This window comes from Gekko japonicus, unplaced genomic scaffold (genome assembly GCF_001447785.1).
Source record: "Gekko japonicus isolate JY-2015 unplaced genomic scaffold, Gekko_japonicus_V1.1 scaffold868, whole genome shotgun sequence".
NCBI lineage: Eukaryota > Metazoa > Chordata > Lepidosauria > Squamata > Gekkonidae > Gekko > Gekko japonicus.
In genome coordinates, this window is record NW_015175381.1 from 720,535 (window position 1) to 737,854 (window position 17,320).

Here is a 17,320-nt window from a genome sequence, read left to right on the forward strand (position 1 = left end):
GAAAGAGTGCTAGCTAGCTGAGTAGCAATGGTGGTTAATTGATAAGTAAGACAGTGCCAGACAGGGACCTATTGGATGCCACCAAGAGTTTTCACAAAGTGTTTTAAAGAAACACTTGTTAGCCTGAAGCATATTCGTTGTGAAAGTTGATGCAAGACAGAAAGTGGGATGGACCTATAAATCAGATGTACTTTCTGCCAGTTTTGGTGACATATTCATATTAGAGCAGTGGGAAATGTGAAAACCAATATGTCACTTGTGAAAGCCTAAATGTAGCTGCTAGAAGTTTTAAAGGGGAACCTAGGATTGATTCCTGCATCTACATCACATAGTGCAGCACCACTCAAAGGTGTACCTGTGAATTGCCTCTATTGCTTGAGGTGGAAGTTATGAGGGGGGGGACTTGTTCTGGGGCATTTGATCAAAGATGGTTGCTTCACATATGCAGGTCATCATTTCGCTGAATGAGTAGGCATTATTTTGGTTCTTGTAGAGGCTGGGGACAATTACATATTTCCAGAGGTCATTTCGGGGGCAAACGCGGGGGAACGCAGTTCCCCCGGGTGAGGTGCAGGGGGCGGGGCACATGATGAAGCCCCGCCCCCTGCGTCCGGCCGCCCCGCTTCCAGCCCTCATTCAGCCAGGAGGAGGCAAGAGAAGAGGGAGGGTAAGTTGCTTCCTCCCCGCCTCTCCCCACCCCTGCCTGCCTGGGGCCAGGGAGGGCCTTGGCGGGGCTTCCTCGCACTCCCGCTGATCTTGCAGGTCCACCGCCGGGCCCCTGATGTCAGGGGGTGTTGCATATGCTAATGAGTTATGCTAATGAGTTCCCCTAGCTCTTTTTCTACGAAATGACCCCTGCATATTTCACTGTTTGTATTGGCTTTCCTAATAAGAATGGGAGCTGTGCAAACTGACACGCACTCCTTTTTATAGGTTTTTTTAAATCATTTCATGAATTTGTAGTAATGGATACAAAATCAGATGAACTCCCTCTCCCCCCCCGAATGCATAAGATAATGTTTCTGGAGATGCAGCCCAATGACTGAAATGCAGTGCTATGAATTTTATAAGCAGAAGAGGGAAGCTCTGAACAAAAAATGGCAAGGAAAAGAAATAAATAAAAAGTACTTGTTCTACTGTTGGCTCTTCAATAGAATCAGCAACTGCTTCTGTGTTGTCTTCTGTGTGCTCTTCATTCTCTTCAGTAACTTCAGATATTTCAGTGTCCTGGCAACAAAGGAAAGGCCAGTATGAATAACACAAGAATGGCAAAGAAAGAAAGAATTACCAAGCAAACAAAGTTTATAATTGTTCTTCACTTCACTTTGTTAAGATATACTTAAATGTCTCTTACCAAAACTTATCTAATTGCACTAACCCTTTCTTTAAAAGAACAACCCTGAATTTTTAAACATGTTGTCACAAATCCAAAACAGTCCTGCTCTGCCTTTTATAGGATGAAAGTACATTAAACTCCCAACTTATGCAAGGGAGTCCCTTATCACAGATGGCTGAGGCATTTTCACAACCACAGTCTGAGGCTGACCACAGTTTGCTCTGGGTCTCACTCACCATGGGTTACTTTCAGAGTTCCGTGTTTTTCACTGGAGGCTGGGCAACATGGTTGTGAAGCACAAGAACAGCCTTTCCTGTACTTGCAGACTATTTTCAGCCATTACTTTTTCTCTCGTTGGATAAAGCAAAGCAACAACAGAAAAACGAAGTAAAGCATGCAATTCATAAAAGTACTTAAGTTATTATCGATACGTAGAATGACAAAACTCTTCTATTACTTCCACAGGTCTGTGTTCTTCTCCAGAAACTTCACCATTTGGCACAGTCTCCTCAGTAATCCACCCTTCCTATGAGAAGGAAAACAAACATCTAGAAATCTCAAGAAGAAAAATTACTTTTTCTTTCCCTGTGAAAGAAATGGATCAAATAGAGAACACACTAACTTCATAGGCAGTTCAGAGGTTCCACACACAGGATTGCCAGCTCCAGTTTGGGAAATTCCTCAAACTTGGGGGAGGGGGGGTGGATCGTGGGGAAGCTTCGATTTGGAAAACGGAGGGAGCTCAGTGGGGTATAATGCCATGCAGCCATTTCCTCCAGGGAACTGATCTCTGTTGTCTGGAAATCAGTTATGATTCCAGGTGTAATGTACTATTGCAGACCAGGTGTGACACAAAGGCTCCCCATGGTCAGGCTAAACCTCCAAGCTTCGCTCCAAGGAACAATGGACTAGAGGATCCTAGCCCACTCCAATCGGAGGGCTAGGCTCCCGGCCGAGAGCCTATGGAACTCTAGGCCACTGTAAACAGTCAATGACTTGAGTGGGGTGTGTTTGGGGTGTGGGGTTTTCAGGGGTTATAAACCGGCCTGCAAGCCGAGAAAAGTTGTCTTGTTCTTACTAAAAAAGTCTTAGAGCTGAAATCACGAAGTAAGTCTAAGGACTTTTCACTGGCGATGAAGGTGGGATGCTAATTTCCCTTCCATGAACAACGACTACGAGATGAGCACCACATCGCACTTCAGCACCAAGAGCATCGCATGCCGCCGCCACGCCTCGTGTCCCGCTTCTCTGGTTACTGTGCACCACACCACTCCAGGCATCACTGACTCCGAGCGCAGCACCGCCTCTACCTCCAACTCTTCATTGACTACCGCCGCCACCGCACCCGAGCAACTGCCACCTCCTCCACGTGTCACTAAGATGGCCGCTGGTAATGAGAGTTTCCCCGAGTTCGACATCTCCCGCCCCACACAATGGGAGATGTGGCTTGAAATTCTTGAAAACCACTTTGCTATAAATGATATAATGAACCCTGGAAAGAAGAAGGCCCATCTTCTATGGTACTGTGGGATCAAGGCACACCGCTTGTTGAAGGACCTGATGGTGCCTCAGCAGACCAGCGACGCGGCTGCGAACGATGACATTTTGGTAAAGGTGTTCATGGACCACAACCCCAAAACCCACCAAGTTCGCGGAACAAATGGAATTTTTCGCAAGGGTCCAGGGACCAGACGAGTCGGTCTCTGACTTCCTGGCCGGGCTGCGCTGGGCAGCCACAAGATATACCTTCTTGGACCTGGCGGAGGCACTCTTAAACCAATTCTTGGTGGGTCTCAGGAAGCCCAAGTTGTGGTGAAAACTCGTCGGTCATGATGATCTCGATCTGGAGGAGGCGATCCAGGAAGCGGTGGCCTACAAGAAGTCGCACTCCGACCGCCGTCCAAGTTATGGCAGGTTCCGACGTCTCCAGTGACGAGGAGGTCCTCCAGGTCACCCGACGTCCATCCCAGCACTCTCAAAGCAGCAAAGGGTCATCCTTGGCCAAAGCACCTCACCACTCCTCGGCCTGCACCAGCTGCGGCGACGCTCACGAGTGCCGGACTTGCAGATTCCGTGACACCATCTGCCGGACCTGCAACAAGGCTGGACACCTGGAGAGAGTTTGCTGCTCCAAGGGACAACATCAGAAGACAGCGGTGCAGCTGGATTCATCGGATCTCCACACCGTTTCGACCCACCAACAATAAATGGTATGTAACTTGCCCCCAGGTGGCCCGGACAAGGTGCATGTGACTGTCGTTATTGAGGGGTCCCCCTGTCCGATGGAAATTGACTCAGGCTCGTCATTTTCTATCATCTCAGCCAAAACCCTCCATTCTCTAGCCCACGGGGGGACCCTGTTTGCACAAGCCACAGGGTCTCACGTTGCGGGACTTTAATAAGAACCCTGTGGCGGTCCGAGGCTGTGGCAAGTTCTGGGTCCAGTTTAAGGGTTTCTCGGGACTGCTGAAAAAAAAAAGCTGAACCTGTTGGTGATGGAGGGGTGCCTCACCAGCTTGTTGGGCCTGTCCTGGTTCACGCCCCTGGCCCTCAAGATAACGGGGAACAACCAGATCTGGACGACGGACTTTGAGGCAGTTTGCGGGGAGTTTCCCCAGCTGTTTTATGGGACTCTGGGGCAGTACACCAGGGCCCCCATTTCTCTGTACCTTGATCCTAACATGCACCCCATCCACATTAAGGCACGACTTCCCCCCATTGCGATGACAGCCAAAATAGAGGCAGAGCTCGACCGCCTTGTCGAGCAAGGGGTGTTTGAACCAGTCGCGTCTGCGCACTGGGAGACCCCCATCGTCACGCCGGTCAAACCGAATGGTGACGTGCACATATGTGCCGATTATAAGTGTACTATCAACAAAGACTTGCAGGACTACACTTATCCAGTCCCAGTGGTAAGCCACGTCTTAGCCTCTCTTGCGGGGGCCAGGGTCTTTGGTTAGCTAGATTTGGTGCAAGCTTACCAGCAGCTGCCAGTGGATGTAGCCGCCGCGAGGCACAAACCATCGCAATGCACAAGGGGGCGTTTAGAGTGACTAGGCTGCAGTTTGGGGTATGTGTGGCCCCAGGGATCTTCCAGTCATTCATGGATTCCCTTCTTAAAGGCATTCCAGGTGTACAACCTTTTCTAGATGATGTGATCATTACGGCGCCGGACTCTGCCACCTTCGCAGACCGGCTCCGAGTGGTACTCCAGAGGTTCGACTCCACCGGCCTCAAAGTGAAGAAGGAAAAGTGCCTACTTGGGGTGCCCCCATTGAATTTCTGGGGTTTGCAGTGGATGTGCAGGGAATCCACCCCACGGATGATAAAGTTAGGGTGATCACACACACACACCCCTCCAAAACTGAACTGCAGGCTTTCTTGGGCCTGCTCAATTTTTACCGCGCCTTTCTGACCTTGAAAGCTGCCGTGGCGGAACTGCTCCACTGCCTTCTGGACAAGGACGCGCCCTGGGTCTGGGGGCCTGTGCACGCGGCGGTGTTTCAGGGGGTCAAGGACTTGGTAATGTCTAACTCCGTCCTGCACCATTTCAACGAATCGCTTCCAGTGGTCCTTGCTTGTGACGCCGCACCCTATGGAGTCGGGGTGGTCCTGGGCCACCGGTTGCCAGACGGCTGGGAGGTTCTGGTTGCCTACTATTCCAGGACCTTGTCTTCTGCGGAGCGCAACTACGCGCAGATAGACAAGGAGGTGTTAGCGATAGTGGCTGGTGTAAAATATTCCAACACTATCTCTATGGCCAGCCCTTCATGGTGGTGATGGACCATAAACCCCTCCTGGGTCTTCTGGCCCCCGACTGCCAGACGCCTCAGATGGTCTCCCCCAGGGTCCTGCGGTGGTCCATTTTTCTGGTGGGTTACACCTATGACCTCATCCATCACCCCGAAAAAGCTATGGGCCACGCAGATGCCCTCAGCTGCTTACCGCTGCCCGTCACTGACCCCGACTTGGCTCCCGCACACACAGTTGCCCTTTTGGAAACGCTTCCCGATCACCTGGTCCATATGCAGGAGGTGGCCCACCTCACAGCCTGGGACAAGGTCCTCTGTTGGGTCCTGGACTGGGTGGGGAGGGGGTGGCCTACAGCCAAAGAGGGCCTGGAGTTCACGCCGCTTGTCATGAGGAAAGATGAACTGTCAACATACAAAGTGTGCCTGCTGTTGGGAAGGCCGGGTGGTGATACCTGCCCCACTCCAGCAGCACGTCTTAGAGGCTCTGCACGAGCACCATCCAGGGGTCGTGAAGATGAAGGCGTTGGTGAGGAGCTACGTCTGGTGGCCAGGCCTCGATCGGGACATCGAAGACAAGGTAAAAAGATGTCAGCCCTGCCAAGCCTCTTGCCCCGAACCACCCAGGGCCCCGGAGAGAGCCTGGGAGTCCTCCCACCGCCCCTGGTCTTGGCTCCACCTAAACTTTGCGGGGCCATTCCAGGGGCAATTGTTTTTCATTCTGGTTTAGTCTTACAGCAAGTGGTTAGAGGTCATCCCAGTACCATCCACCTCCTCGAGATCCGCCATCAAGGCCATGTGGCGGATCTTCAGTGCCCAGGGAATCGCGGACACCCTGGTAACGGACAACGGCACCACGTTCACGTCCGGGGAGTTCCAGGACTTTACGACCTACTATGGGATTCGGCATGTGCGTTCAGCTCTGTTCCACCCTGCCACCAACGGCCAAGCGGAACGGATGGTCCGAACCACCAAGGATGCACTTCGCAGGCTTGACACACCGGACTGGGACTACAAGATGGCCTCTTTCCTCTTCAGCCAACGAATCACCCTTCACACCACAACGGGACGCAGCCTGGCCAAACTGCTCTTGGGTCTCTGCCTCACGACATGTCTGGATCGGCTACACCCGTATCAGGCCCCAGAATGCGAGCCAAGCACGGAGGACCAGGAAGCCGCCCGAGGTTTCTTCCCTGAGGACCCCATGTACGCGCGGAAATATGCCAAGGGCCTGCCTTGGATCCCGGTGTGAGTGGTGCGAGTCAAGGACCCCCGTTTGTACGAGGTCTCCTGTGAGGATTGCATGGTGCTCCACAGACACATCGACCAACTATGTCGGCGAGTGCTGCCTCTGGAACCGGAGGACCCTGAGGAGCCAGTCACATCTGAACCCCCAGAGCAACAGCCACCACCAGTGATTGCCAGCCCACCGGAGACCGCGCCCCCGACACCAGTCAACCAGCCCACAGATTCCCTGGCCTCCTCGGATGAGCCCCAGGGAATGACGCCTTCTTCGCCAGTGCCGGCCAGCTCTCCGCCGAGAGCATCGACGTCAGTTTCCCCGACAACTCCAGCAACACGCCGCTCCACGAGGCAACGTAAGGCTTCAGCATATTTAAAGGACTATGTATGCAGGTGTCTTTTGGACCAAGGGGGGAGGGGTGTAATGTACCTATCGCAGACTGCGTATGACACAAAGGCTCCATGCGGTCAGGCTAAACCTCTGAACTTCGCTCCAAGGAACAATGGACTAGAGGATCCTAGCCCGCTCCAATCGGAGGACTAGGCTCCCGGCCGAGAGCCTATGGAACTCTCAGCCACTGTAAACAGCCAATGACTTGAGTGGGCTGTGTTTTCAGGGGATATAAACTGGCCTGCGAGCCGGGAAAAGTTGTCTTGTTCTTACTAAATAAAAGTCTTAGAGCTGAAATCACGAAGTAAGTCTAAGGACTTTTCACCAGGAAATCTCCAGGCTAAATCTGGAGGTTGGCAAGCTTATCCGCACATCAGATCAACCCAAGATGCACAGTTACTAAGCTGGAAAATGTCCATAAACCTTTAATCCCCCAGTTCACCAAAAGACAAAGAAATCCTGTCTTCTCCTGTCCCTGTCCTGTTGCTAGTCCCTTCACTGACTGTGAAGCTCACCTAAAGAATTCAGTTTGCCACAGCAAGTGGGAAAGGAGAGTAAAAACACAGAACTAGGAACTGACCTCATAGAAGAAGCCACAAAGGACAGGCCTTCCAAAGCTGTCAAGGATTTAAAGGTATATGAACATTCACTGGGTTGGAGCCTCAGAATGGGTGACATTTGAAGGGAATTTATGAATTTTTCCTAAAGTTCCTAGTAGCTTCTGTGTCTCCACTTCTGACTTTTGGTCAGGCAGAGAAATTCTGGGTCTTAGTTTGAAAAACCATCACCAGATAGGGTTTGGGATGGGATGGGAAATTCCTGGCGATTTGGAGGTGAAGTCTGGGACGGGAGAGGTCCAGGGCGGGGAGGGACCTCAGCAGGATATAATGCCATGGAGTCTACCCTCCAAAGCAGCCATTTCCTCCAGGGGAACTGCTGTCTGGAGATGTTGTAATTATGAAAGATCTCCAGATCACTCCTGGAGGTTGGCAACTCTACAACCAGATCCTTCTGAAAGCTTTCATACATTTGCATCATTACTCCTGCATTTGTTGTTGCATTCATATGGGAGAGAAATATAGTAGAAATGTTTCTAGAAGTTCAGCAAAGTTTAATATAAGGCATTTCTTGAATGACAATTGTTTTTAAATTTATTTTTCATCTCAAGAACATTTCACTTACTCCAGAATTTAAACACCTAACATACGTCATGTGTGTATGTATTTATTTATTTATACTACAGAACTATCCTAAGATACTAATTTAAGACTTAGTTTCAAGTAAGCCAGAATTCAAGCATGAAAGCACTTTTCAAAACTTTCAGAGATTGGTGTGCACATGTGAACATCAGGCAGTTTTAATGTACTCATACCAGCTTTCTGAATCACAGGAAGGCCAGGCAGGAAATATAGTTAATAATATCATGCAAATGTTCCTCCTACGGTGCATGTAGGGTAGCCAACAATCTGGAGAAAAAAATACCCTATCCCTTTAACAAAGGCTTAATGGGATGTTGTTTACTTCTGTGCTAAGAAAAGCTTCCGCTGCCCATTTCCGCACATTTAGCCTGTGTTAAAACAGTAAGACCTCTTGGTTGCTGGCAACCCTAAATGCATGTGTGATATCAGTCTAAAACTGTAGACTTAAAATCACTGTCATGATCCTCAGAGGCAAAGATATGGTTCAGACCAGGCCCTGTCCAAGGACCAGAGAGGCCTTGGCCACTTTCAGCTTTTGAGGCCACTGGCCATGGTAAAAATAAAAAAATTACACCACCTGATTTGCATAAAAACAAATTGTGAAATATATCAAACTAGGAGTAAGGCCCATTGTGGGAAGAAATACAACAAGCTCTAGAAAGAAGCTCCAGGTGAGTGTCCTGGCTTTGGCTGGTGGGGCGGCAGAGGGAAGGGGAAAGTAGAGGGAGGCAAGCCATGTTTATTTCCTTCTGTTTAGCTATAAGGTAGGGCTGTCTCAAGTCATTTTGCTGCCCCAAGTGGGTAGTATGGGAGGACAGCCTCATGGTAACAGGTATGGTTCCCTCCACCCCTGACTTACGTTGATTTGGGGCTATGCAGTGGCAGCTAAGGTAGAAAAGCACCACCTTCTATGCCATGTCTTCTGGGTTCCAAGGTTTGGAAAGTGGTTCCATAGCCAGTTACAGGTTACCAACTCTGGGTTGGGAAATACCTGTAGATTTGAGGGGTGGAGCCTGGGGTGGGGAGGGACCTCAGCAGGGCATAATGCCAGAGTCCACTGGCCAATGCAGCCATTGTCTCCAGGAGAATTGATCTTGGTCATCTGCACATCAGTTTTAATAGCTGGAGATCTCCAGGTGCCACCTGGAGGTTGGCTTATGGTAATTTGGGGCTATGCAGTGGTAGCTAAGGTAGAAAAGCACCTCCTATGCCATGTCTTCTGGGTTTCAAGGGTCTGGAAAGTGGTTCTATAGGCAATTACACGTTTGCAAACTCTGGGTTGGGAAATACCTGTAGATTTGAGGGGTAGAGCCTGAGAAGGGCAGGTTTTAAGGTGGGGAGAGACTTCAGCAGGGTATAATGCCATAGAGCAAACTGTTTGGAATGTTGGATGTGGGACTCAGGCAATGCAGCCAGTGAATAGGGACAGCTTCTGAGAGACACATGGAGCTAACTGATTTAGGAGCGTATGGAATGTTCAGAAAGTGCCACCCCACTTCACAATCTCTCTATATAATAATTCTGTTTTGGTCATGGACTCTCCTGAACATTCCACACGCTCCCAAATCAGTTTGCTCCCTGATCTGTCACTCAGAAGCTGTCGCTATCCACTGCCTGCGTTGCCTGAGTCTCACCTCTAATATTCTAAACAGTTTGCTGTTCCTCTCCCCCAAATAGCCAGTCAGAACACAGAGGTCATTTGCATATGCGGCCTGATTGGCCTTTGCTTCTAACATTCTAAACAGTTTGTTGTTGCTGTTGGGAGTCATTGAATGTGTCCTGGGGTAAAATACATATCTCAATCTTCCCTTAAACGGTCACTGTAGTTGCCAAAATACATATCTCAGTCTTCCCTTAAATGGTCATTGAAGTTGCCAATCTCCCTGTGGGGCCTGGAGATCTCCCAGAAATCACTGTGCTCCCCAGCTACAGCACATCATTTCCCCTACAGAAAATTCCCCAGCTATTACAATGGCTGCTTTGGGCAGTGGACTCTATGGCATTATACCCTGCTGAAATCCCTCCACACCCCAAACCCTCCCCTCCCCAGGCTCTACCCCTCAAATCTACAGGTCTGGCCAGCCTCCAGGCAGCACCTGGAGATTTCCAAGATCAGTACTCCTGGAGAAAATGGCTGCTTTGGGAGTGGACTTATACCCTGAGGTCCGTCCGCACCCCAAACCCTGCCCTCCCCAGGCTCTACCCCTCAAATCTACAGGTATTTCCCAACCCAGAGTTGGTAACTTGTAACTGGCTATGGAACTGCTTTCCAGACCCTTGGAACCCAGAAGACATGGCATAGAAGGTGGTACTTTTCTACCTTACCTGCCACAGCATAACCCCAAATCAACATAGGTCAGGGGTGGAGGGAACCATACCTGTTACCATGAGGCTGTCCTCCCATACTACCCACTTGGGGCAGCAAAATGACTTGAGACCAGTGTTCCCCTTAAGCTGAGTTAGAGTGAGCTAGCTCACAGTTTTTTAGCCTCCAGCTCACACATTTTTGTCTTAGCTCAGGAAGGATGGCTCCAGAGCAAACTAATTTATGCAGTAGCCAAATTGCTCACTCACAACTTTAATGCCAGTAGCTCACAAAGTAGAAATTTTTGTTAACAAGAGTCCACAGCTTAGAAGGAGCATTGCTTGAGACAGCCCTGCCTTATAGCTAAGCAGAAGGAAATAAACATGGCTTGTCTCCCTCTATTTTCCCCTTTCCTCTGCCGCCCCACCAGCTACAGCAGGGACACTCACCTGGAGCTTCCTTCTAGAGCTCATTGTATTTCTTCCCACAATGGGCCTTACGCCTAGTTATATATGAGGAGAGATGCTAACAAAAAATAACTGGTGTCTAAATGTGAGGCCACCTTTGACATGGAGGGCTCAGGCCAAATGGCCCTCCTTCCCCACCTCCTCACTGGCCCTAGTTCAATATAAAGATAATGTAACCATCCTTTGTCTGAATGTGTGAATTTTTAAAGTATACTTTTTTGTCTCTTGAAAATTTACTTAATACATGGTAGGTTACAAATAATGTTGGCACCACTACTAAAGAGGGTGAGTGAAGGTGGCATGGTACTGGTATAATTGTCCAATCTCATCTGATGTCGAAAACTAAGCAGGGTCGGTAGTTGGATGGAAGACTACCAAGGAAGTCTTTGAAGAGGGAGGCAATGACAAACCACCTCTGTTTCTTCCCTGCTTTGAAAACCCCTTGCTGGGATCTCCATAAGTCGATTGCAACTTGATGGCACTTATATACAAAGGGCGCTAACAAGGTAAAGATTTCCCTTGCTTGAAAGCTAGTCGAATCCGACTCCAGGAGGTGGTGTTCATCCCCATTTCCAAGCTGAAGAGTCAGTGCTGTCCAAAGAGTTCTCCATGGTCATGTGGCCAGCATGACTAAACACCAAGGCACACAAAATGCTGTTACCTTCCCACCAAAGTGGTACCTATTTATCTACTTGCAAATTCTTGCTTTCGAACTGCTAGGTTGGCAGGAGCTGGAACCAGAGACAGGAGCTCACTCTGTCACGCGGCACTCAGGTCTCAAACTGCCGAGCTACTGACCTTCTGGTCTGCAGCTAAGTGTCTTAACCACTACCACATTTTAAAAATCAGTCTATTTTTATTTATTTCTTAAGAGGGGGCGACTTGGACCTGCAAAGAATGTAAACATTCTAAAATCTATAAATATACTTTACTGTTGCAGCATGACAAGTGGCCATTCCTCCTGTCTGCAGCTATATTACTTTAAACAGTTGTCATTATTTTTCTTTTAAGATTTCGTCTTGGCCATTCCTCCTGTCTGCAGCTATATTATTTTAAACAGTTGTCAATGTCATTATTTTTCTTTTAAGATTTCGTCGTATTATGAGATGGAAAACCTGTGGAACTGTACGACTGGGCAAGAGTCACAGAGAATCCTGAACAGAGATGTCACTCCTTCCTCTCAGCATTGCCAACTGTCCCACATTTTCACTGAGTTTCAAATTACATCTTTGCAACAGAAGGAGGGTGACTTATCAGGAAGAAATCTCCCTCTCGATTAGCACATTAACTTGGTGACGGTCAGATGTGGCTCTTAAGCCACAGCACATTTTGAGTTGTTCTCCTCCTTTCTGATCATCCTTCCCTTCCTGCATTCTACAAGAGTATACTCTTTCTTTCTTTTCTTTTAAAGTGTAAGGTTTCTCAGCACTCAAGAAACTATGTGGAGCCAGAGTTGCCTGGTTTTCCTAGAATGTTTTATTGTTTTAATTTTTGCAGACTTTTGGCCCTCAAAAAATACAAACTAAAAAAAAAAAAAACCCACTTAAGGGGCACTGACCACAATAGTATGAGAATCCTTGTACATTGAACTTGGTCGAAGTTCAAGAGCCCAACAAAGACCAGTCTGATCCCTTTTTTTTTTTTTGCGTGTGTGTTCTTGAGTTCTCTTGTGAGCTATATGCCAATGGCACTTGGTGAGGTGTGAAGGCAGTTGGTAAGAAGCTGCTGGTCCTTAGCAGTGACCACGGAGGAGCAATCCCATATCCTTATTAGTGGACATAGTGTGGCAGTCATAGAAGTAGGGGCAGTAGGTCCATGATTATTTGGAAGGCCAGCAAAGTCTGGAATGGGACATTACCCCATGCTGGGCAGCCATGGTGCTGCTCCAGATTTTGCTTGCTACCATACGCCCCCTCAGTCTCTGCTCAGTGGCAGCTGTCTCTTACTGCACACTGTGCCCCACCACAGCAGCAAAACCACCAAGGGGGGAGACGGGGGGGAGCAAAATTCAGGAGGGCAAGTCAGCTGGAGGCAGGCCCGTAGCTAGGAAATTTTTAGTGGGGAGGGGACATGTGCACTGACATCACAAAAAGTGCACTAGGGCTGCCAAATGGGGGCGGGGGCGGGGAAACCCCCACTTTGGAGGCCCGATTTCCGCCACAGCGGAATCGGGCCCCGGGGGGAACCCCGCCCCCCGAAGCTGCGTCACCGGAAGTGACGCATGGCATAGGGCACCGTGGGGGCGTGTCCCAGATCGTCGGGGGGGAACCATATGGTTTCCCCCCCCGACGATCTGGGCCACGCCCCCAACGTGCCTACGTCGTGCGTCACTTCTGATGACGTTCTGGCAGCGCGCGCGCACACATCCACAGCCAGTTCCCGGAGCGAGAAGACGCTCCCCCCACCAGTGAGTAAAGAAGATTTGGCAACCCTAAAGTGCACTGATGTCACAACAAATAAAAAATCAAATTTAAAAAATGCTCACACCGCTCCTGCCTCCAGGACTGAGATTCAACCCTCCCCCGCCGGGTCTCCCTCCCTCCCTCCCTGATGCTGAGCCAAGGCATGGATAGAGGGTACCTAGCTTGCCTAACTCTGTATTCAAACGATCATGTGTCATGGAAACCCAGCAGCGCCGGCCCCCAAACAGGGACTCAGCAGTCAGAGAGAAATTAAGTTGCTTTTAAATGTAAAAGGCACACAGATTTAGCAGCCTCCTACTTCTACAGAAAGATGAGATTCCAGCCCTTGCTGGGCACGGAGTCCTTGGAATCGGGCTAACAGGAAAAAGTGGGAGCGGGGGGGGGGGGGGAGTGGAGAAAACTGACCTGGAAAAGAAAACCAGAAGCCATTATGGGGGAGAGGCAAAGCACAATCGGCTTGGAGGGGAACAGGGGCTAGGGCTGGACCAAAACTGATCGATCGGGGGTGAGGGAGGGGCCATAAAAACCAGGGGGGTGGGCCCCATGGGCCCCGCAGTAGCTATGGGCCTGGCTGGAGGATCCCTGAAGGCAGCTTTATGCTGCCTCCAGCCAAATGCCTTTCCAATGGTTTTCCTTTTGATACAGTACTGGCTGCAGCCACTAGGGACACTCTGACTGTCAGCTAGACTCTTTCTGCAAGACTGAAGCAAAGCAGTAGTTAGCGTGTTGCTGTGAGATATCTCCTTTCCATACTTTTCTCTCCCTCCAACTAATTTTTCTGTGTCCCTCCCTTCCATTTATTTTCAAGTTTTGTTCTCAACTTCTCCTCATCTCTATTCTGCTTGGAAACAGAATGTACTTAATAATAGTACAGTAGAAAACCTTTGTTGATATTATGAATGGGGGGTGTTAATATTTCCCCATGATCTAAAAAGGCAGTAAAAGGATGCTTCCCCTTTCCTTCACACTTTACATGCATAATAATGGAATAGTAATCTGTTTTAGTGGTTATACATGTGGAACAGAAGTGAGAACTCCCAGTTCAGGCACCAGGTTATTATTACTGTGTTGGTGAACGATCTAATAGCCCTTTGTAAAGGCTACTCTGCTATATGACAAATAATGTAATATTTTTAATGTTGTTAAAAAATTAGACCTATAACAAATGTCATATCCAGCCTTTCTCCCTAATGGCGAGCCAAAGCTGCATTGTTCTCCTGTCCTCCATTTTATCACAACAACCCTGTGAGGTAGGTCCAGCTGAAAGTGTGCCACCAAGCAACCTTCTGTGGTGGATTGGGGATATGAGTATTAGAGACACATGACAGGTTGCTTAAAAGCTCTCTTGTTACATGTTGCCTGTTGTGAAAATGACCTGGTTCTAACTGCCTACATTTTTGGCACTGCAACTTCCATCATTCTGGGGTTGCTGGCCAGTTTTCAAATGTGTCACATTATTTTCTGATGAGTTAAACCTGCCAAAAAACAGATCCTTTTTCTTAGGATCAAGAAGACGTGGGGGAAATCGGGGGGAGATATGGGTCAAAATGTGTCTGCACAGCAAATAGTGGGAAATTGAGCAGTACAACCGGGGAAAATGGCAGACCGAGGGCGGAACAACTGCTTTTGTGGAATCAGTCTGGCAGTAAGACAAACAGTCCCCTCAACCCAACCTTTTCTGCTATCAAAAGCATGTGGGCTGGCAGGGAGAGAATGATAAAGCTCCTCCTGCCTCTGTGCACTCCTGGGAGCCAATTTACACGCACACACCCATGCATGCTATTTTAAAGGTGAGTATCAGGTCACAAGTTAAATGCAAATTGTTTTCCACAACCCAAATGGCATTTAACGTATCATCTGATAAGATCTTCAAGGATACAGATTCTATTATTTTAGGACCAGACCAGCAAATCCCATTGGACTGATGGGAACACTTTTTATAAGTTCTTTTTTATTATTAGAGGTTCTGACTAGTTGCTTTTTGTGATACTGTTTGGATATAATTGTTGTATTTTTAACTGAACTTTACCTTCTTAACCTGTGTAAGCATCCTTGTGACTTCTCTGACAGGGGACATTTAAATAAATAAATAAATACTGAGGATCACACTCCGAAGCAAACTTCAAGATTACATCTATCAGGCTATTCAGATGCTCTTATAAGAGAATTGTTGTATACCTGGTGTAAGTGAACTCAGAAATCAAAACTTCTTTTAAAGTTTCCCAGGAGGCAAGGTGGCATGGTATAGTTCAGATCTCAGGTGGGTCGGTACTTGGAAGGGAGACTATCAAGGAAGATTCTGCTGAGGAAGGCAATGCCAAACCACCTCTGCTTCTCACTTGCCACAAAAAAACCCTTGATGGGGGTCACCATAAATTGGCTGTGACTTGCTGGCACTTTACACATATAATGCTCAATTTTGGCTCAGAATGGCTCAAAAGTATTTCCAGAGATTTATTGTTCTAATTTTATGACATTCTCCAGCTGTTCTTTTCTGCAGGTATGTAGAGTGGTGTGGTATAGCATGATTCATTGGATCTCGAAAGCTAAGCAGGGTTGATACTTGGAAGGAAGACCGTCAAGGAAGATTCTGCAGAGGAAAAGTCCAGTAGCACCTTAGGTAAAGGTAAAGGTTTCCCTTGCTCGAAAGCCAGGCGAATCCGACTCTAGGGTTGCGGTGCTCATCTCCGTTTCAAAGCCGAAGAGCCAGCGCTGTCCGAAGACGTTTCCGTGGTCATGTGGCCAGCATGACTAAACACCAAGGCACACGGAACGCTGTTCCCTTCCCACCAAAGTGGTACCTATTTATCTACTTGCAATTTCTTGCTTTTGAACTGCTAGGTTGGCAGGAGCTGGAACTAGAGATGGGAGCTCACTCCATCATGCGTCACCTGGGTCTCGAACTGCTGAACTCCTGACCTTCCACAGCCTGCAGTTCGGCGTCTTAACCACTTGAGCCACCGCAGCTCCTTTAGTAGCACCTTAAAGACTAACAAAATTTGTGGTAGGGTATCAGCTTTTGTGAGTCACTGCTCACTTCTTCAGATAGTTTTATCTGAAGCTTTATCTCACTTTATCTGAAGAAGTGAGCAGTGATTCATGAAAGCTCAAACCCTACCACAAAATTTATTAGCCTTTAAGGTGCTCCTGGACTTTTCCTCTTTTCCTCTGCAGAGTCTTCCTTGGCGCTCTCCCTTCCAAGTACCAACCTTGCTTAGCTTCCAAGATCTTTTCTTTTGTCTACTGCTACAGACAGACTTACACAACTACCCACCTTGATCTATCTTAGGGTTGCCAAGTCTGGGTTGGAAAATACCTGGAGACTTTGGGGGTGGAGCCAGGAGAGGGCGGGGTTTGGGGAAGGGAGGGGGCTCAGCATAGTACAATGCCATAGAGTCCACCCTTCAAAGCAGCCATTTTCTCCAGGGCAGCTGAACACTGTCAGCTGGGGATCAGTGGTAAAAGCGGGAGATCCCCAGGCCCCACCTGGAGGCTGGCAACCCTAATCTATCTGCAGAGGAAGGCAATGCGAAACCACCTCTGTTTTTTATTTGCCTTGAAAGCCCCTTGTTGGAGTCACCATAAGCTGGCTGCCACTTGACAGCACTTTATACACATACAAACACACAGTAAAAGTTGCAAGTAAGTAGTATTTCATTATTTAAGACTGTGGCTCTAAATTATTTTGAAGTAATCTCCTCTGGAATGAAAGGGACTTGATTTCATAAATACTCAGGCATAAATGTTGCCGGTGCTGGATGGTGCAATCCACATCCCCTTGAAGTAAATGTCAAACTTGTGTTGATATTCTTTCCTCAGGAGGCACTTGCTGAAAAGGAATATTGTTTCAAAAGGATAGGCTGTGATTAATTCACTGTATGTGGAGCAGGGTGTTTCTTGCAAGGCATGAGTAATGTATCCAGTCCGGACAAGTCCAGACAAGTCCAGAGACAAACGCAGAGCTTCGCTCCAAGAGACAATGGACTATGCGGATCCTAGCCCGCTCCAATCAGGGGGCTAGGTTCCCAGCCGAGAGCCTATGGGACTCTCGGCCACCGTAAATAACCTATAGGGAAGTAGGGGTGTGTTTTGGGTGGTGGTTTCTCGGGGGATATAAGCCGGCCTGCAAGCCGGCCAAAGTCGTCTTGTTCCGGATAAAATAAAGTACGCTTTGCTGAAATCACTCTCCGTTTCCATGCTTTTCAGCT

General features: G+C 48.5%; 1 long non-coding RNA gene across 1 annotated transcript in view; it reads right to left on the reverse strand.

Moving 5' to 3' along the window:
* Positions 1 to 17,320, reverse strand: part of LOC107122478 — a 35,732-nt gene that overhangs the window by 15,508 nt on the left and 2,904 nt on the right. The window contains exons 2-3 of the long non-coding RNA XR_001482922.1: positions 1,794 to 1,862; positions 1,129 to 1,227 (exon numbers count right to left, since the gene is read on the reverse strand). This is a non-coding gene — a long non-coding RNA (uncharacterized LOC107122478). The remainder of the gene's footprint in view (positions 1 to 1,128; positions 1,228 to 1,793; positions 1,863 to 17,320) is intronic.